Raw genomic sequence first — 23,009 nt, forward strand, 5'->3', positions numbered from 1 at the left:
CACGTGTCCCAAGGTAGTGCCATCAAAACGGAATCTGGGGTTTTGCTGTACAGAAAGGAAAGGTCTACGGAAAGGGCTGTCTGCTAGTATGGCGCTGCTAGGCGGCTAGTGGCCATCATAATGAGGGATGGAAAAAGCAAGCGTGAACGAAGACCACACAGAGAAAGGCAGAGCTGAGAGATGTAGAGAGAAAGCCCTGAGGTCGTCTTTTGGGTCAGTGGATCTGGATTGAAGTCAGATGGATCTGACTCTGGGATGTCTGTTATGTGAACCACTAAATTCAGTTTTTTTCTTTTGACCTTAAGCATGTTTCACTTGGTCTTCTTTCACTTGTCTACTGAAGATTCTTAACAATTAGCATGTGAAGACCGAACTGACATACCAATTTGAATAACACTTGTAAGAAGTTCTTATGTGTTTAAACACAAAAGCTAAAATTCTTGGCTTTACAAAATATGCTTTCACTTTTATTCGATTAAAGGAAAAAGCTTAAAAAAAAAAAAAGTTTCCTAGGCCGTGGGCACTCCGCCACAGTTCGGCAACACTATGAGAAAATAAAACTAGTTCTGTGGTAGTTCAGAGGCAAGCAGGTACACAAACGTGTTGAATGATACTAGGCTATTATAAAAAAAGTAAAAACTCAGGGCTATAAAAAAAAATGCAGAGCTACCACGTCACACAATGCTAGGGGGCGCCAGTCACACCACGGTTTCCGTAATATCCTCCCCTGGAGTAATGCACAGCAGCCCTAGCTCAACCACACCTCTGTCAGCTGGTACCCTGGGCCAGCCAAGCACTTGCACCAACAGATAATCACAATCTTCGTGAGAATCTTTGGCTGTTGCATTTTTGAATGACTGATTATTGGCCTCTCTTCTTGAGTTTTTGAGAAGAGTTTGTGATAGACAGCTGGTACCCCAGGTTTACCATTACACAAACCAGATGCAAATCCCATCGGCCCTCCTTGGCTGTGCTATCATTCTTTAGCCATCAGCTGGCAGAGGCCCCACTAAATCAAGCATCTGTAAACATTAAATGCTGCATCTCAGGATGACAAAGGTCTCTGGGCAGGGGGAGATTCAGTGAACATCAGATTAATTATTTGGCAAAACAAATGGAGCTTTCATGACTCGAACGTGGTTTACAACAACATACTTTCACACTGTTGCCTCAGCGACAACACTTCATTTTAAGTGGCAAAATCAAACTAGAAGTAAATTAGTATCCAAATTAATCCAACAGCTGCATGTTTTGATAGTGATTAATATGCACTGAATAGAAGAGGTTTTGCTTCTCTCTCGTTCTCGGTTACAAGAGAGAGAGAAAATAGTTCTTTGATATAATGCCCCTTCAGAAGCAGTGCCAAGGTAGTTCATTGTTAAGTTACAAGGACACCACCACCACCACCACCAAGCACAACAAATCTGGAAGACCTTCAGGGAGACACTGACCGCCTCTCCCCTCCTCTTTGATCCTCCCCTCCCCTTTTTTTTCCTCTCCTTTCCTCTTCTCTTCCCCTTCCCTCCCCTTCCCTTCCATTCCCTCCTTTTCTTTTCTTGGCTCAGACTCAGAGCAGGATGCCTCTCCTTCACAGGCCAAGATGGCCTCAGGCCCTGCGCTTGGGTGGACTGCTTTACTTGTACTTAGATACTGAACCTCACTCTGCTGGAAGAAGCAACTGTCATCAGGCATTTGAATCGTGCTGGCCAAACTCTTTCAATAAAGAGCCACGATGCCAAATCCATATACATCCACAACCGTATTTATCAACATATTAAGCTCTGCCGCTAACTTGACTGCATGTTCAAAATTACCCAACTCCACCGTACCCCACCACGAACCCCCGGTGGGTTGCCCTAACCCAGGATTTGAAACTTCCTGAAGTACCATGTGGCCTCTGTGTCGCAAAACACCAAATGTCTGGAGGCTGACATGTTGAGTTCTCAGCTGAGTGGGCAAAGTGCCACCATGCTTGCCTGGCTGGCTCTCACTAGCTTGCTGATGTTGGGAGGCGTGGACACTTGAAAGAGTTATACTGCATTACTGATACAGAGGCATGCTTTAAGTCTCGGTATGATTCAGTATGTAGCGCAATGAGGCAGTTTCAAGTATGTCTATCAAGTATTTCATTTTTTAATTTTCCTGGATGATTGACTTTTTTCATCTAGAGACACCATGACTGTATTTGCAGCATTGGTTTAGCTGCTGAAAGGCTTGGAACCAAACCTTGGGAGTGTCTAAGGGCTATGTTACTGCACATGCTCTTTCTACAGAGAAGGCAGTAGAGCCCAGAGACCTCGAAGGGCGGGCTGCAGGTTTCAAACACGGGTTCTGCCTCTCTAGCTCTATGACATGGGACTTGTTTTGTAGCGCTTTTTCTTCCTCTGTAAGCTGTTCCAACAACTAGGGTTACTGTGGGGATGAAATGAGTTTCTACATGAAAAGTGTTCACAGCAGTGCCTGGCATGAAGTAGACACCGAATAAACATGCCATCATTATCGTAAGTTCATTATCATCATTGCATTGATAATTCTCCTGCCCTACCAATTTCCTCAGTGATTTATCTTGTTCATTGTAGCTTATGTACTTTTCTAGGCATTGCCAAATTCTTTATCAAGCAGAGCTCAGTATAAACAAAACAAACAATATAAACAAAACAAACAATATAAATAATTTATTCTTCTAATTTCCTAGCAGAAATAGCAGTCTGCTTTGCTTTTATTAGCACATCCTCACTGCAATTTTATTTCATAATACTGTTTAAAGATTTTATTTCATAACACTACTTCTAATGGCTCATACCATATTTAAAAGTGTTCTTCTCAACACTCAGATATATGTTGGAATGTCAAATGATCTTCTCAAAAAGATCAATTTCTAACACATGTAGAGTTAAAACTACATATGCCTTAAATATCAATGCATATGAAAAGTTATTGAGAATAAACAACATAACAGGCAAGTGGGATATGAGACCCAGGCTGTCTGGGAGAATTGGTCATTTTTAGAGATTTGAGCTCTGGCACTCATCCACAGAGCAATATCTTCCTTGTTATCCAGGATTTAACTCTTATCCAAGCAACTCTTCCCCTGTAATTTCTCCAATCTCAAGAATTGTCTGAGAAACAGGTTTTTTTTTTTTTTTAAATACCCAAACTGTAAGTATTAACATATGTATTTTTTTCATTTGAAAAGAAATAAAATTTGTTCTGTGGAATATTGTGGACCAAAGGTGCTGCAAATCCACTATCTGGTCCTATCACAAAATAGACCAGGAATTACCTGCTTTTGAAAGGATAAAAGTATGAGTTTATAATTTCTAAGAAATGAAGTTAAGGTAATAAGCATTGTTTTATATTAAGCAAATATATGCAATGTTGAAAACACTGAACAACTTTCATATTACATCTGAACCAAAATTTATTATAAGAGATGAGTCACTATTTCTTTTCATCTTAAGCCTCTTAAGGAATCTAAACTATCCGAGTGTCCAACAATAACAAAGACGATGTAATTAAAGCCCTGGTTCTTCCCCTGGATTCTTTTAAATCTCGCAAAATCACTTCAGAGCCTAAAATCTCCCATTAAAACAAAAAATCAAATGCTAAACTAGTCATACAATTCATTGTAAAATGCAACAAGGAGCTAATACTGACATGAACTTTGCTAATATAAAATGCTAGCTGGAAACCTAATTGTAAAATAATCTGCAAAGGAATTCCATATTAGAACCCTCTGTGATCATCTGATGAAGTCCAGGAGAACCTAACTGTGTATTTTTTAATTATTAAACTTATCTTTGTCACATTAAACAGCAGGGCTGAGCACTGAGTTTGTTATTTGAAAATAACAGTAACTTCTCTGTGTGAGGCAGTTTATGCCAAAACATTTTTAGTGGTGTGCAAGTATCATTTGCAACATCAGGTCTATAACAGCTGAAGAAAGCAGAGAAATATTACAAGACTTCAAAGGAATTTAGGAAGTTAAGTTCATATTAATGTCTTGCATTTGACTAGTCATTTAAAGTTCAGAAAACCCTTCAAAAACCTACCTCATCTATCTTCACTAAGACCTTGTAGATCAAGCAGGGAAGGGTTTATTAATCCCTGTTTTACATGCTATAATACTGAGGCTCAGAAAGCCAAATGACATCTTCCCAAACTGTACCTGAGGCTAATGTGAGGTCAGAACTAGAAACCGGGTCTTTTCATTTCTTTTCCTGTGTTTTAACAGCATGACCTGTGCCACCTTATTTGAATTTAGATGTTAGATTTTTTTAAAACATTCTACATATTAAATATCTACACTTACGCTCTACATCTTTATCCCCTCACCTCACAAACCTTATTGGTTCCTCCTGGAATATATTAGGATTCATTATGTTCTTCCTGATTATATCCAGACGCTTGAACATTATTCTTTATTATACTAATGTATCCTTCTTTGTTCTGATGTTTAAACTTTTCACATAGGTTAATTTGGCTGATTCCTGTAGATTTTAGTTGTTTCAGGAAAATGGATTACATGGTCTACCATACTTAGCCCACAGTAGGGGTTTAAGAAATTCTTTTTGAATTGACCAGCTTCTGCTTAAGGAGAACTTAATAGATTGTGTTAGCAATGGAATACAAACAGGATATTCAGAAAATTGTTTTACATTATCATCTCTAGATATGGCTGACAGATTCATTCTGATGAAAGACAGATATGGTGCAGTGAATAGATGCTTTCACAGGAACATTAGAGCCCATGAAAATAACCCAGACACAGTCTAAATTAGCCTCTGGTGTGCTGACAGCCTGTGCAGCATAGTCTATGAATACCCCTTTCATGATTTAAAAACATTTTGACGTCTAAAATAACACTAAATTTGGTTACCTGTGATGTCTGAAATTATAATATATCATAACTGAGTAGTTCAATTGAACACTGAGATATTTGGAAAAGCAAATTCAATAAGATAATAAGTCTATGTTTTTCTCCCTATACCTATGGAATCTAAGGAAAACAACTTGTGTTTTTACAGTATCTTTTTTTTAAACTGTCAATTTCAAAACTCTTTACAATTTATAGTCTTACTACTACATTTCAGGTCACTTTATGGCATGGTAAGAGTTATGAATTGACTTAAAATACAAATATGTGAAATTTAAAAAAAAAATCCAGAAACAAAACAGGCAAAAACATTTCACAGAAGCAATCCATTGAAAGTAGGCCAGCTCTGATCACTGCTAATGTTTATTTATGATGCACTTCATTAAACCCTTTGACTTTTCCAAGGGCCACCTGTAAACCAGTTATGATTTGTGGGTCTTAGGAATGTTTTCAATTCTCAGCCATTTTTCTCCAAACCAGGTGTCTGAGACATTTCTAAAGCCCAGGTAAGTGTAAGGACCTAAGCCAGAACTACCTAATACAAATAAAGGCAAAACATATAGGAATTTAAAATCTTCTAGTAGCCACATTACAAAAAGTAAAAAGAAAAAAATGGGATTAATTTTAATAATATATTTTATTTAACCCAATATATTAAAAATATTGTCACTGTAACATTTATTCAACATAAAAATTTACAGATATTTCACATTCTTTTTTTTGTACTAAGTCTATGAAATCCAGTGTATATCTTATTTATAGTTTAGCAACAGCTAGTTTACCTGACAGCTAAATTTTCACTGGAATTACTTGGTTTGAATTTGAGAGGTTCAATAGCTATGGGTAGAGTCAAGCATCAAAAACATTCCAAACGTACTTAAATATTTTCTAATAACTGACTCAGTATGTTTTAAATTTAAATTAATGAAAACGAAATAAAATGAAGAGTTCAATTCCTCAGTCATACTAGCAAAATCTTAAGTCCTTGATCATTCAATGTAGCAGGAATTATGCATTAAATAGCACAAATCTAAATAAATTCAACAAAACAACTTTTTAACTAGAGCAATAGGTGTAAGAGAAAGTAAGGATGGTATACTAGAGGAAGAAAATAAAGAGAATGGTAAGTATGGATAAAGCTGCTTTTTGTGGGTGCCTGGGTGGCTCAGTGGGTTAAAGCCTCTGCCTTCAGCTCAGGTCATGATCCCAGGGTCCTGGGATGGAGCCCTGCATTGGGCTCTCTGCTCGGCAGGGAGCCTGCTTCCCTCTTCCTCTCTCTCTGCCTGCATCTCTGCCTACTTGTGACCTCTGTCTGTCAAATAAATAAATAAATAAAAATCATTTTAAAAAAAAGCTGCTTTTTGTAATCTTTATTTAAAAAGAAATTGTTTCCAATATTATTCTGTCATTTTTTTGTTTGTTTCTAGAACAGTCTTGACATCTGTTTATTTGCTGACCATGAGATGATACAGGACACAGTTTTAAGGTTAGAATGGTGCTCAAGAGCATCCACTTCAAATCCTTTCTATCAGTAAGAAACGTTTTAGTCTGGAGTTCAACTAGCCAATGCATTGGGCACTAGCCATATATGGCTACTGGGCCCTTGAAACATGGCTGGTCCAATAAGTATAAAATCCATATTGGATTTTAAAGACTTAGCATAAATAAAGGTAAATGTCTTTCTAAAATGTTTTAAAACTGAATACCTGTTACGACGACCATTTAAGATGTATTAGATTATACAAGATTATGTAGTTATTAAAGTTAACTTTACTTGTTTCTTTTTATTTATTTATTTTTTAAAAAGATTTTTATTTATTTATTTGAGAGACAGAACGCACGCATGTTAGTATGAGCAGGGGGAGGGGCTGAGGAAGAGTTAGATAAGCAGACTTCCCCCCTGATCAGGACCTCCATCCCAGGACATCCCCGAGACCATGACCTGGGCTGAAGGCAGACCCTCAACTGACTGAGCCACCCAGACACCCCTCTTTTTAATATTTTTTAATATAGCTACTAGAAATTTAAAATTTCATGTGTGGTCACATTATTTTTAATGGACAACACTGTCTGGAAAGAGACCTTGCATTTGCTTGCATCACAGAACTGACCGCTGAGGCTGCATTGCTTGGTTTTCGGTTTACTCTGAGCATGTGATTTCTGATTTTCAGAGTTCCTCTTTACCAGTACGCTGCCAAGAAAAAGCTGCATATTCTTGGCCACAGTGGAGCTTATGACCTGGTTTCCTGTCGCTGGCTTTTGCAAGCAAAGTTAGGGTGGACTCGAGGGCCTCCCTGAAAAGCAGGGTTTATCTGTTCTCATTTTCAGCTAATTGCTGTTTTGTTCTGTTAACCTGTTTTTGCTCACTTATGTTTGGCAGCTTGATTTGTGCTTTTCATTCTTTAGGAGTTGCAAAAGTAGCAAACTACACCACCTATTGTGGGCAACTGCATGCAATTACTACATGCAGTTTTACATTTTTATCACAGTAGGACAGAGGCATTATAAGAAAAGCACTACATGAATAATTATATGAATAAAATAATCACCATGTTGTTCAAAAGAGTATGTAATTCAAAAGAATGTGCAATTCCAAGTGGGCATTCATTTTATTAATAGGCAGGCAGTCTGTGGAAGGAAAGCTATAGTTTTATGTGTCTTGGTCTTTACCCTGTCTATCTGGTTCTCGTATCTGGTTCTCAACAGCCCTGAGGTGGTCCAGGAAGTTGGGAAGCTGTTGGACCTCTGCTGCTACCTGTTCCGTCTGATACGCTCTTGGTGGTGAGAAGGGCAGAAAAACAGCCTTCGTGGTGTTACACCAAGAGATGCTGAGGATCACTTGGATCTGTGTTGCTTGGGTTGTACACATACTGCAGGGGATCTGGAAACTTCAGTTTGGAGAACCTGTAAAGTGGCATTGTCACATCAAGCTTCTCAGGACCTTCCTGGCGTAAGTGACTCAACCCTACCTGGCCTCAGCATTGTGTCTTAGCACTTGGGGTTGTCAATAACGGCTCAGCGCAAAGGGACACAAAGGGTGCTTGCTCCTTTTGCTGAGATGGTGGTCCCGTGTCTGATGCCCACTGTCCTTTGTGAATTTCCCTGACACCTTCACTTCTAGAGAAAGGCTGCTTCTACTCACAAACTCCCTGTGCTTGATCCTTGAAAAGCATTTTGCCTGTAGCTCTAGGGCTGTGATACAACACACTTTTGCATGGTTCATAAAAGGAGGAGCAGACTTCTATATTGCCTTGTAACACTGTAGTAATATAATGTGCCTCTAAGGATCCCCCAAAGAGAGCCCTTAGAATACGCAAAAGTCAAACCTCATTAAAACACACCATTTAATAACACCATTTAAAAGCACAGACTTTCAACAGGAAACATAAAAGGACTGAGTTATCCAGAATGATTGCCTACTACAGGTCCATCAAGTTCAGCACTTCCTTTTAAAGGGTTAATAAGGTTGCTTACATGACTGAAAATGGAAAAATAGCTAATATGATTCACCTTTTTAAATGTTCATCTTGCTGACAGACTGAGAAATGGAATGGCAGTTTATGTAAACATTGACTTAGCAGCACCCCATGTGGGTATCTATGTGTATTTCAAATTCATATAACAACACATTCTCTAGTTTTAAGAAATAATTCCTTTTCTAATTACTAATTTCAGTGAATTTCTAGGTGAGCCAAGCTAGGATATTAATTACATAGTATCTGCCATTTTCTCTTGGAATTATTTACCTGAAATCTCAATTATAAATAGAAGAGGCATACTCTTGGGAACAGAATACCAAAGGCACAGAATTTTGATAGACTTGTTTTTCTAAAAAAAAATTAACAAGTGCTGCTAGAGGTGGATGGGAAAAGAAGGAATACACTCAGAGGACGGACAATGCCTAACACTTGTCAATTAATTTATGGTTTCAATAATATAGAGTTGACATAATTACATATTTGACATTAATTCTATGTTGTTATGGTCAATATCTACTGCCTTTCATTCATTTAGCTGTCACTCCTTTCTATGAAAAAATTTCTGAGACTCTGAATTAAATAATATTATGTTTGTTGAGAGTCTACTGAGTTCAGGTACTGTACTTGGCACTTAACCAACATGGCCTCCTGAATGTTTACAATCAGATCGAGTATAAGTTTCACGGATAGATGAGGAAACGCTGAGTAAGTGAGGGCAGGGTCCCTGAGGTCACATGACTTGTCTATGGTTCTACAGAAAACTGAATGGTGTTCTGCCTGACCACATAGCCTGAGGTTTTCCATTAAGCTACACCACTATCATGAACGGAGTTATGCAACAATAAATATGAAATTTTAGAGCTATGTTACCACTCATTACCAATGGACAAGTATTAAACCAGAAATTCTGCCTACAGAAGTCCTCATAATGGTTTCCTGGTGATAGAAAATAATGTAAAATCTCTGGTGATAGACAAAAGTCTATTTCTCAGTCTTTGTTTCCAGAATTTATAAGATGATGAATCATAGATATGATTCCAAGATTTACCTAAGGTTTTAATCTTCTAACTTCCACCACAAAACCTAACATTGCTCATTTCTATCACTTATTTGTACTGAGCTAACAGCCAGACTGTCTTTATGTTGGAAAAGATCCACGTGAGTTAAAGTTGGGTGACTAGCATGACTGTGGCAATTATCCAGGAGTGACTGCTGAGGCTGGATTTTCCAGTGATATTATGATTTTTTTTAATTGCTTTAGATAGCATCTCAATTAAACTTAAGATAAATTTTAGTGAGCTGAAATTTATATTTATTTATTTAGTTCTTTTAAGAAAAAAAAAAGATTTTATTTATTTATTTGACACAGAGAGAGAAAGAGATCACAAGTAGGCAGAGAGAGGGGGAAGCAGGCTCCCCGCTGAGCAGGACTCGATCCCAGGACCCTGAGATCATGACCAGAGCTGAAGGCAGAGGCTTTAACCTACTGAGCCACCCAGGCACCCATGATCTGAAATTTTTAGACTGGATAATGTTTATAGTAACTGTTTATCAATAAACAACTAAGTCTTTAATTTCTAAGTCCTTGGCATTACCCTTTGTTTAAATAATGTCCTAAGTATGGATGGATAAAGAAAGAACCAATAAGGAAACTACCACACGTTTTCAGTCATATAGAGCACAACAGTTCTATATTTTAGTAACATTTACTAAAGCAACAAAATTTTTATTCATAACTCACTCTCCAACTGTTAACACTAATTTTAAGCAATTTGCAAATAGGTTTTCCTAATTATGCCACAGAACAATCTTTGAATCAGGCAAGAAATGGCATATGGCAGACATTAACTTTGCCATCCCTTTAGTCTTCTATCTGATAACAAACTGAACAACAAAAAAAATTGAAACACAACTCAGTGAGTAACCTTCTATCTAAATGTAGACTTCTCCAAGTTTATATCCTTCTAAAGGAAATGCGGTAATTCTTCTCATATTTCATAGTTCTGTATGCATCCATACAGATTACGAAGTTAAGATAAGGGAAAGAGTGAATGTTTGTAATTTATCTCTCTGTTTCAGTTATTGATTTGAACAGACCATGGATGAACTGGAAAAGAAGAAATTAAAAAAAAAAAGTTTCATAATGAGAGAATGTTAAATGCTCAGAACTGTGACAAGGATCCAAAGTAGAAAACTGAAGATTTCTTCTATGTTTGGAAGCATGGTATAGACTGTAACAAGCTGTCAAGGAAAATTATTGAAAAGGTTTGAAAAGAAATGCTATTTCTTTAATCAAATCAAAGACTTGAAATTTAAGTCAACATTACAATTCTTGTGATTATTTGACTTATTCTTCCTTTCTTTCCTTGCATAGTCTTATTCTCTTCTTTGACTTTAGGTCCATAACTCATAAATCTGTATCTCTAGAATTTTATGGGTCAAGAGCAAGTTTCCATCTTGCTAGACACCTTCACATAAATATCTGTACGTTGAATTTTCCAATTCAACACGTCCAAGGTGGAGAGAAGGGAGGAGGTTAAGAACGCTGGCGTTTTTCTGCCCCTACTATGAGCAAGGTGATTTAAATCCATGTAAGTTTCATCTCATGACCACCATTCTGACTGTCCTCCTGTGTTCCCTAACTCAAATACAGAAAATTAAGTATAAATTTTCCCTTAAATTAGAAACCTAAGAAACAAGTTGAATTCTTCCCTCTGCCTCCTAACACTTCATTTTCAAGTCATATCAGCAGGACCTCTGCCATGTTGATGAATTCCCCCCCGATCGTCCTTTCCCACCAGCTTTGAATAGGATCTTCACCAGCCTCACCCTGAACCACCTATCTGTTCTTGCTAGGGGAAAACAAAACAAAACAAAACAACAACAACAAAACAAAACAAAACAAAACAAAAGCCCACCATATTATTTATTTGTTTCTCTAAAATGCAATCTAATCACATTTCCAACTTTCTCCAAAATATTTTCACGTTTCTCCTTTATCTCCACCATTAAAGTCAATTATTATTTTTTTTAATCTGTCTTCAAAGGCCTTTATGATATAGCTATGGTCTACTTTTCTAACCTCATCTGACATCTCCGTACCCTATTCTGATCATATAGGTCTTCTATTCTTGGCCTTAATCTTTAATTCTTAGCCTCTCATTCTTATCTTTAGACTTCACTGAACTTACAAGTGTAACCTTCCCTCTCCATCCAGCACTTCCAGTTCCTCTTACACATTTCCTCCCCTACAACATCTCTTCCTTCTAACAGTTACTCATTTTTCTGTTTACTATTAATTTCTGTCTCACTGGAATTCAGGCCCCACCAGAACAGGGGTTTTTGTTTGTTTTGCTTATCTATGTATTTATCATTGAATATGACTAAAGCAGTTTCTAAATCTAGTGATATTCAATAAATATCTGCTGAATGAAAGAATAAATTCCCTGAAAGACATTGTTCCTTCTATCTTCTGTTTCTAAGGCATCCATGTCCCTTGCCTCATTATTCATCTTTCAGCCGGCAAAAATCTCCGCCATCTGTAAACTCATAGGTCTAATATTGCCTACTTTTTAAGGATTTTCTTGATTCCTTACAGATATTAATCAATACTCATTCTACGACTCCACAGCACTTAACCTAGTCTAATTTTGGTTATGATTTTCTATCTCTATATTAGCAAAATGAGAACAATGTGTCTGGTCATCGATCCAGCGTTGCGAACGGTAGGAGCTTAATACATGTTCAATAAACAGATTGTTTAAACAAAGCTGTAGATGAGACATAAACTGAGAAAATAAAACACGGGTTTGTCAACTGGAGTTATAGTAAGGCTACTATTTTAATTGGAAAACATCCAAAACAAAGGAAGACAGGGTATAATTTCTTAAAGCTGTACTAACTCTTCAGTCAGAAAGAACTAGGAGAGATTGAATGATCAGCATTGAGCCAATAACAGGAACTTTGGAGACTCATTATCATCTAATACCTTTAGAGCAGCTGACATTAATTTTAGATAGACCTAAAAGGACAAATGCCATCTATGTAAGCAAGACTTCTAGAGCATTAAAATAGTTCTTAGTGTTTTTTTTCCAACTCCCTTTGTCTATCAAAGCTTAGCTTAAAAGAGCTAACAAAATCAGAGCAGAGGAATTTGCTTTAGGCCACTAGTGAGTTCTGTGTGAAGACACTACATGGTATGTCAAATGTTAATTAGACAATGAAATAAACCAGAGCTGGCATGAGAAAATAGGCAAGCATTGATTTTCTTTTCACTTTTTATTTATTAAAATGCTATAGAGCAAACAGATAAACTTTCTTGGCTTGGTATTTATAACCAATTTCCTTGTTTTAACAGGGAAATGTGAGTACCTTCAGAGGTGAATTGAAAGCCTGTCTGTTTTCAGTAGTGCTTTGGTTAAGCAGCTTTTTCCCGGTACAATAGGCTCCTCACTATAATGCCATTTGGTAAGGTTTTTTCGCATGGGTTATAACTTGACAGACATAGTGTCATAAAATCACTAGGAACTGTAAAAAATGAGAAAATCCAGACTACTTTAAAAAATATGCAAACACACTGTGTATAAGACAGACTTGTCATTATGCTTCAACATTTGCTGAGCCTATAGTTAAAAGAAAGAAAAATAGTTAAGATTTTTTTTTTTTTTTTTTGGTGGTGAAATTGAATGGGATTGGGATTAGACTTGGGGAAAATCAAGTCCTTTGGTTATTCTAAAGAATAGGAAGCTGCAGCATGATCTGTAAATTCAGAGTCATGTGTCTGTCTCCACACTGCCTGAGTTCACTATTTAATGCTTGTGTGAATTGGAGCAGTTTACTTAACCTCTCTGTTCCTCTCTTGTTTCATTTGAGAATTGGGGATCATTTTATCGCCAACTTCAAAGCACTGTTATGTAGGTTAAGTGAGTTAATATGTATAAAGCACTGGGAACACAGGGGCTATATAGTTCTTGTTAATAAAATAGTTTTTCATGGAAGGAAGCAAGCTCAAAATCTCACAGCATTGAGCATACAGACACTTGAAAAGTTGTAAATCAAATGGGTATTTAATTCGAATTTTCACCCAGCAAAGCATCTGTTCTCTTCCAAATAAAACATGAAAATGCAATAACCCTTACTAACCTTTGACAATTTATTTATAAACACCATGTTCTGCATTTCTGGGGAAAGGTTTTCAAGGTATGTGTCTTTCTGGTTTCTAGATTACAATGAAACAAGCACTAGACCTGGATGATTACCCTGTTTTTAATCAATTACCTCTTCATTGCAATGCCTCCTGAAGCCATTTCCTACAACATGTAACAACCGTATCACATAATTGTATAAAACCCAAGATACCCATGCCTGTTGTTTAACATTAATTTCCTTGAGCTTTCTGGGAAGAATTGCTATTGACCACTTTCATTAGAAAACTATTGACCCTCCTCCAGTGGAGCATCCTGAGAAGAAATTCACTAAATATGCCTCATATTTCATCTCTTGAGTATCAAGGTGCAATAGGCACGCTGAAGGATATGGTTTATTTAATCCAAAATTAAAATTTTATAGGCTACATTACCTAAAGTAAATTGCTTAATACATTTAGAAGAACAGCTGCTTTGTAAGCATTTGGCATCTTGCACTTGAGGCCTAAATTAGGTGAACCCCCAACAGACACAAGGGCAGACAATGGTCTCCATGATATTTCAGATGTCAAATCCGGTCCCTCCCTCCCCAGCCACATACACAAATGCAATTTTCAAACAGGAAAGTTTTGCTTGACCAGGTACCTTTGATGCCACAGAGATTTCATAATCTTTCCTCTGCCTTTCTTAGTCTACAAAATTCAGAAACAGTCAAAACTATTTTATGAGGTCAAACAGCCTGATTTTCAATTTCTTCAGCCCTGTTTGGGTGCTACTCCATTTTTTACTTAAAGTATTCATGCTGTATAGAAAAACAGATCCGAGTGACCTTACAATAAAAAGAGATATAAAACACAGCACTCAAAATAAAGCTGGAACTAATGTGTGGCTGGTGGTTCATGAACACAAGGGAGACATCTTACTTGGCTTCTAAGCAAAGTATTCAGAAACCATGCTATAGTGTTCAGAGGATATAAATGTAATAAAAGAGTACAATCTAGATTTCTGTACAGTTGAGTGGAAGAGATGGCGCCGGACTCTTGGCCCTTAGGAAGAGGAGAGGGAGTAAGAAAAGGGTCGTGGGATTCTGCCAGCACTCCTTTAAGTGAGGAGTTGCTAAGAGCTGCTTTCTGCAAAAGTGCATATACCCCACATCAACTAGTTCCTGCAGCATCCTCTGCTACCAATAAAAGTCAAGCCACCATGACTTCTGTCCCTTCCTACCCCAATATCCTCCTCAAAGCTCTCCCTTGCTTTGACTCAAAACTCTTAAATATGACCATCCTCTCAGACCAGAGTGATGTCTTAAAAATATAATGGACACATGCCACGATACAGCTCACACCCTCCTTTTGGCTTTGACTACGGCCCAGAAGGCTTTATATTTACACCACGTGATACTAGCTGCCCATCCTGCCTACCACACTCCCCCTCCTCACTCTGTTCCAGCTACTCAGGCTTTTTTGGTGTCCCTCTGAACCCCTGTCAACCATCTCTGGCTTCCGGATCATTTGTGGTTCCTGACGGAAACTGCTGGGGCAGTTGTCCTTCCACTCTGCTCTCGCAACTCATGCAGGACCCCTCCCTATGGTCACTTCCCCAGAAGCCTGTTGTCTCCATTCTCTGTCTCCTTATTTACTGCTTCATCCTTCTTTATGGACTTTACCTTCACCCAATATTACAGCCTATGTTGATTTGTTAGTATGCTTCTTATCCGATTCCTCCTTCCAACTCTCCTGAAAGAGTTTATTTCACTGCTGTATCCACAGCATTAGCACAGTGACAGGTACATAGCGGGTATTCAACAGACAACTACTGAATAAGTGAATGGACCTCCAGTTTCTAGGAAATATATGGCTTTGCTGTTAGTCCATAGGCTAGGAATGAAAGATACTGTTTTTACAAATGTGGAAAAAGGGTGGAGTACTTCCATTAATTCCCCTTTGGGTATTAAACTATGTTAGGCTTCAAAATAAGAAAATGAGAGTAAATACATTATTTCCTCTTGGGTTCTGAAGCAATTCTAAATATAATGAAGCTGTTTCAATGACAATCTCTAATCAAATCACCATAGGTAAGATCTGATCTCTGGTTGGTCTTCAATTGTCATCATTTGGTAAATCTAAAGAATGGATTTGAATTAGCCCTTCAACTATATTATAAGCAGGTTTACACCTCAACACAAATTTGGGGAGTGTGCACTCTAATGTTAAGATAAGAGAAAGAAAATGTCAAAGCAACATCCCTCGAGGACTTCTCTGAGTGAATTAGGAGAAAAATAAATGTTTATAAAAAATAAAGAATTGGGAAATTAATTCAAGAAAACAACGTAACATTTCAACACAGACCTTCCCATAATATTTCCAGGACTCACAACAAGAGTGCAAATGGAGGCCCATATACTTACTATATGTCTAAAATATTTCAAGGATACAAGCCAAGCTAACAAACTGTTAAATAAAACACTTGTTATCCTCTAATCTTGACAAATATACTTTCCAGGGTTTTACTCTATGGCTAAATTCTACATTATCATTCTTTAAGGGCTCTGAGTTCCATGTTAAGGCCCATGGGGGCTTGGGCGGAGTGGAAGCATTCTCTGTCTACCCCTAGATCCCTTAGTTGCCATGCGCTGTCTTGCAGGCACCCATGAGGCCATCCCTGTATAGTGCAGAAGCTCTGTCCACAATCCTTAGAGACAGTTGTGCCTTGGCCACCCCTTAGGCCTAGGAATTTATACACAGATGGCAAGGTTTGCCTTTGAAAGGACAGACCCAGGGACATAGTATATGCATGCCTTGGAATCAAGCAAGAGCCATTTGAGCAGAAAATTTTGAAGTCCTGGGTACTCACTGCAAACCTAGACTGGGAGGTGGGGGAGGAGGGGAAAGAGAAGGCACAGTGGGGAGTCTCTAGAGTGCAAGGCCCAGAACGACAAACTTCTAAAGCAGGTTTATGGGTGGTATATGGTCTGTACCAGAGTTTTTCTACAAAATAGGAAAAGAAGGAAGTAGAGAAGTATGGGTCAAACAGTACATGGCTCATATAAAGTAAATACGAAGTTCAGGGTAAAAAAATCACATGACTAATTCTCAGGTGGTTAAAAAGTCTTGAGAGCTTAATTATAGTAAGTAATACAATAGATTGAATTATAGTATTAAATATTTAAATCAGCACTTCAATCATTAAAGAGTAAAAATGACGAGGCAAATAACATAGACTGGAGTAACATACACTGGAAATACTTAAAAGAGACTAAGAAGTGAACATTTTATCCTATTTATCTTTCTTTCACCTACCTTGTCTGGTGGCTTGTCGTGTGGTTGACCCTCAATTAACATTTGGGTAAGAAGTGGGAGAACAAATAAAAAATTAAATTAAAAAAATATGAGAGAAGTTGACAGATGTAGAAAGTAAATAATCAGTGCTCTGAATCAACATAAAAATAAATGAGAATTAGTTATTAGAGACATAATTTTTTTTTTTTTTTTTTTTAAAGATTTTTTTTTATTTATTTATTTGACAGAGAGAGATCACAAGTAGACAGAGAGGCAGGCAAAGAGAGAGAGGGAAGCAGGCTCCCTGCTGAGCAGAGAGCCTGATGCGGGCCTCGATCCCAGGACCCTGAGATCATGACCTGAGCCGAAGGCAGCGGCTTAACCCACTGAGCCACCCAGGCGCCCTAGAGACATAATTGAAGAAAATATTTTAAACATCGCTAAAATTAATACGAAGAAACCATTATCAAAGTACCTTCTCTTAAGATTATTTAATCGCAGAGGAAAATAAATTCTCCATACTGCCACACAGGGTGAAAAAACTGATAGATGATTTTAAATGAAACCGTTTCAAGAAATGTATAGATATTTTTTCTGCAATGAAGAAGAATGAGAACAATACAATATAGGAATGCAAAGGTGATTGTTATCAAGAGAATGTGTTAATATAATGTGCTTATCTGAACAACAACCAAAACATCATATAATTAATTCAAGCCAAAAATATATTTTATAACTTTGAACACTCAGTCTTAAGAAAACCACCAAAAATTAGATCAGGAGGACAATTTTCTAATAATAAAGTACCTATTTTATCATGAAAGGCAATGTTCTCAGTGGCAAGCTCCTTAAGTGACTACCTTTAAATCCAGGAACAAAATAAGTTGAAAATAAAGACAAGAAACATAAAGGATATTTGATTCATTTAGTTATTTTTATGAATGCTCTTGAGATTTAGATGAATCTTTTTTAAAGAATCTGTCTTTGAGGTATAGATACATGTCAAAAATTTGGTGCATGTACACACACACACACACACACAGACACACTTTTTCAGTGTAAGATGTTAGCTCTCCATCTTGCATTGTTGACCTATAAGGTGATTCATATTTTCTAGTCTATGAAACAAGTTATCTGATATTAGAGAATAAAAGGAAATAGATTGCTTGCAAATACTGAAATTGTTCCTACGTTCTACAGAAGAAAGAAGACATGTAGGTATAGCAATATTTATGTTGGTTTAAAATAGGGTCAGCTTAAAAATCAGTAATCTATTATATTTTGAAAGTTTTATTTTTAAATAATAAAATGGGTTTTCTCTATTTTTATTATGATAACTAAATTATGAGTGTATCATTCTGAAACAAATCAGAGTCCTTGACATTAGATTAAACTTAACATGAAATAAGTGTAGGCTACAACTCCCTGATTCGCTTTTCCAACTTTTTCTTTTTTCCTCGATTAAGTATTTTCAGGTTACTTTTCGAATAAATTAATGTTATCGTCTATAAACACCATACATCTGTTATTTTATTGCTAGAAATTCAAATTTGATCATTTAAGTCAGAAGTTTACTCAAAACTACAGTTGCTTTTTACAAATTAAAGGAAGAGTCAGCAAAAACAGAGGGCATGCTGAGTGCCCCTGGACAACAGTTTTGGTGGCCTCACCCTTCACTGGTGTTTTAGGCTAAACTAGGTTAAGTACTAATACCATTCCCTACTCAGGCTTCAGCTCTGGAGGGTTCTTTAACATTACACAGACTTTGTATAAGCAAATCACAACGCGTAATAATCAGTTACTTGATTATATTTTGGAATGTAACAGCACCCAGGGAAAAAAGTCAATCGAACAGCTATGACATAAAGTAAGTAAGGCTTTATTGTGTGTGGGGGGCAGGGGGTGGGGGGAGGCTCTCTTTAACATTCTTATTTTAAAATCACACTTTTTAATTTTCTGCTTTATAATGAACTACAGCCAATTACTTCCCATCAACACTGATAAAAAGAGCTGTCCAACTGTTCAACATTTGCTCTACTAATTGAATGATCAATTATTTAAATAAATGATTCTCCCTATCAAGCTCCAAGAAAAGTCTTGGTCGTTGTTCCAGCTCCAGATATAACACAGTGTAGAGCAACAAAGAGACCAAATCCAGATAAAATTCTCAACTGTTAAGAGAAAATCCCTCTAATTGGGCTAAGATTTATGGCACTAGAAACTACTTTGGCATCTCGTTGATTCTGATCTTTTCTGAGACAGATAATCTCACCTTCTCATAGTCTCTTTTGCTGATTAATTCATTGGCAAGTATCACTATGTTCCTTAAGAACATGCACTTTGTTAGGTAATGGATTTTAATGATTAGTCTAAATGCACTCCTTCCTTGCCAGCACAGAAAGACTTCTTCCTAAGTTATCTCAGCCCCCAAGAGGACTCTGCGGGGAGTGGGGGTCGGGGGCAGTGGCAGGGGAATTCTCAGCTGACAGATGGCAGATGTGTGCTGCATTCACGCCCTACATTTAGATGGATTAATAGTAGCTGAAGGTCATCCTGTGGATTTGCTTTTTTAAAGACAAAATAACTTTTAAAAGACTCAGACGGCCTGGGTAAGCAGATACTATCCTAGTGTTCAGAGTATTCAGAAGGATTCCTTCCCAACAAGTGACAAGCTTTAAAAATAGAGATATGCATCCAAGCAAGGAATGCTCACACTGGTGGGAACAGATCTCTGCACCCCCCCCCCCATAACTACTTTTACACACAGAGTCACACACTACTTTCACCCATGTCTAAAAGCCACATAGTTCACAGAAACACAAGATTTGGTAGTTTATAGAGTGAGTGTCCTAACTTTCACTGGCAGGTCTCTTTCTTCCACAAATTAAGACTATGTTAATGGGAATGAAAACCGTAGGTTTTATTGAACTATAATTGACATATAGCACTATATATATTTAAGGTGTAGAGCATAACGACTTGAGAGGAAATACACTTTTAGAATTCAGATTAGTTGGCAACTGAATCGTCTAAAAAGTGTACAGTAAATGTAAAGTATAACCCACTTTCAGATAGGGGCTAAGAATCAGATTCTCAGAGATTAATCTATTAATGGGAGGAACATCTACTAAACGGGGCAGAATTTTATCTCAAATCAGGCTGGATTAAAGTGCTGAATAAAAGCCCACTTCACTGTAACTATTTTTATGGTATCCTAAGGCTATTAAAGGGGTGATGATCATTTCAGCAGCTAAAAAAAAAAGTCACATATTTTTGCATGTCCAAACAAACATGGTTTATGTAAATTCCAGTTAGTAAGAGCTTCCTGCTGAGAGTTTAAGAGGGATCACTGAAATGTGAGTTGTGTGGAGTTAGGACTTTGTCCCAATGCCTGTCAGGGATTAGCATCCCCATTGGTCTCAAACAGATATTTCTTGAATGACTGAATGAATGACTCCAGGTAGCTCAGACGATTTCAAACTTCATCTAATTTTCCTTCCATAGTACATTTGAAAACACACACCTGATTTTAAAATATTAATTAAGTTAGATTAACAACCACAATGTGTAAAATTTTACTTTACTGACTTCCTATAGGTACTAAACATGATAAATTTTGGTTATTTAAGGTTACTTAGACATAGGTGACTCACTGACTTTGCACTGTATTTCTAAAGTAAACGGTGAATTTTTTTTTTTCATAAAACATAGAATGTTCTCCTAATATTTTACCAGTATTTTAAGACCTAACCCGATTGGCCCTATGATTGTGTTCTTGGCTTAAGAACTTTAAAATCATTACTTGTTTGAAAGTAGGAACAAATATTCATACTGAAGGTAATTTTTTGGTTTTAATACACATAATTTAAAGACTGTTGGTGACTAGGGGAGAAAGGATAACTGGGGCAAGGAGTAGAGAGACAATAAGGAAATATAGTCTGATCAATAATAAATAGGATACTAAGAAACACCCCAGAGACGCCATGCCTCCAAGTTCACTTAAGTCTTAACGTACTTTACATTTCAAATCATATCTCACAGAACAAGTGATAGGATTACACGGCTAAATCCATAAGCATTGATTTTTATCTCAGTCACAGATGCATGCTGTGCACTATTGGAAAATTTCCTTATAAAATAGGTTTGTGCCAAATAGTGACTAGCATGTAGTGAGTGTTATTTCTATACACTTGCTGAAGTCTTTAATAAGCAATCATCTAAGCTTTAGAAACATCAACAACATTAAATTATGCAGAATCCTCTGAACCTGCTCATGGATCTTTCTCGATTCTATCATTTTTCATTGTCATGGAGGCCTTCCTATTCCCCAAGCAGGGTATCCTGCTTTCTAAAAATCACAGCACACATGTGTGAGCTTTCAAAGTGTTTTTAGGAAATATCCCCAGTGGACTCTGGAGAGCTTGCCTTCCGGTCAGAAAAAGAAGAAGCGCTCAAATGGGCTATTATTTTCACTGATAGGTTGACCCCATTCCTTGTGGAATTTTGGATTTAGTTTCACATGATTTAGTTTCACATGGTGGTAGATCAGCGCTCAGCAGCCCTCAGAATAACAACCACTTGGCACTTGTGAAGCAGGATAAGGAAACTTGGGAGGGGACAGGCCTAAGATAAGGAAGTGACAAGATGGCCGTGACACCTCACGCCTTTGTGGGCTCTGACAACTACTCCTGGGGAAGGGCTGTTGGAGACTGGGCTAGGAAATGGATAAGAGCAGCAAATAGTCCCTGGAAGACTTGTGCCTTGAAGACATAAAGACGCTAGTTGTTACTACTGCATTTGTTGCCTTTGTCTCTTTGCTCATTCTCCATCAGAAAGCCTTCCCAAACAGCCTCTTTAAAACATCTGTTTTCAAATTCTTCTTTGTTCTTTACTTTATTTTAATGACCACTACATTGACCTAACACTCTTTGATGTAAAGCAATCATATTTGACCCCATTTTCTTATGCTCCTATTTTTATTTTAGCTACATTCTCATATTTAATTTCTTTCAATGTACTTTAAATGTATCCTTAAAAATATTTTGATTTTAATGTTTAAAATAATATAGATCATTGAAATTTATTTAAAAATAAAAATCAAGGTCATCAATTTGCTTTTTATGTCTCATTAACATGGTAAAATTTGGGTGCAATGTAAATAACACATTATAAAGAACACTTAACATCACTAGAATAATTGTAAATACAAATTACTGTTTTTCCTGATATCGAAGACTTCTATATTCCTTATGTGACCATCTTTAACATAACTTCTTAAAATTAGTCATTAATTTAAAAAACAAAACCTTGTACACCAGATCACCAGATTTGCTCTGATGATGCTATTTTTCTCATCTTTTTTTCTATGGTGACAAACAACTCCCTTTTGTGAATATTCTGGAGTAAAACCACACTATTTATTCAGAATTCATTAAACAATCATCTCTAATTTCTATGATTAAGCATTTAGCTTCAGATTTTGCATGTAGCTAGTAGCACTGAGCCCACTTTAATTAACTTAACCTCATTAAGGAAAGGCTCTCTCTCCTGGGGGCCACGTGACCAGTAAAATGTGAAAGTTTGTATTTTGTTCAATTTTACCATACCAATTTTAAACCTTCATTATAATGAATATTTGTTAAGTATGCACTGTGGACTGAAGAGGATTTTTATTCAGTTTACAAGAAAAGGAACCAAGATATTTAGAATTCAAATATTTTAAAACTCTAGTCCCTAACATTCTTATTGTTTATAAATAGATTCTTAATGAACTTTTCATTTTAGAGTCCTACATTTTTGGAAAAACTTTACTGCACTATCATCAAACCACAGGAAACAATGTGAATTTCTTACTGGCACAGAATGAGACATATGCTTTGCTTCTGAATATGACAACTCATCATTATTGAACATCCACAGTGATTCTAAGAGAACCACTTTGAAGATCGACATCATGGAGCAGGATGTGTTGATTGTATATTTCTGTGAAGTTATTCATGAAGGTGCGTGAAGTTCACAGCAGATTTGCTGTGAAAACAAAGGATGTGTCTGAGAGTGGGTGTCATGGCACTGACAGAAAAAAGGAAATCAGAGGAATGTAAAAGAACTATCCCTATTCTTCTATTTTCTTATTTCATTTTTCAAATAAACATTTCTTCTCCCCAAAAGGAAAACACCACCATCATATCTGCTTATCTATGAGACAGTAACTTGAGTAGTGTTAACTACTCAA

General features: G+C 36.9%; 1 protein-coding gene across 2 annotated transcripts in view; it reads right to left on the reverse strand.

The window, feature by feature from the left end:
• The window catches only part of UNC5C (unc-5 netrin receptor C), a 362,738-nt gene that overhangs the window by 178,564 nt on the left and 161,165 nt on the right, over window positions 1-23,009 (reverse strand). The gene's annotated exons all lie outside the window — the stretch shown is intronic.

This window comes from Mustela nigripes, chromosome 1 (assembly GCF_022355385.1).
Source record: "Mustela nigripes isolate SB6536 chromosome 1, MUSNIG.SB6536, whole genome shotgun sequence".
In the NCBI taxonomy this organism is placed as follows: domain Eukaryota; kingdom Metazoa; phylum Chordata; class Mammalia; order Carnivora; family Mustelidae; genus Mustela; species Mustela nigripes.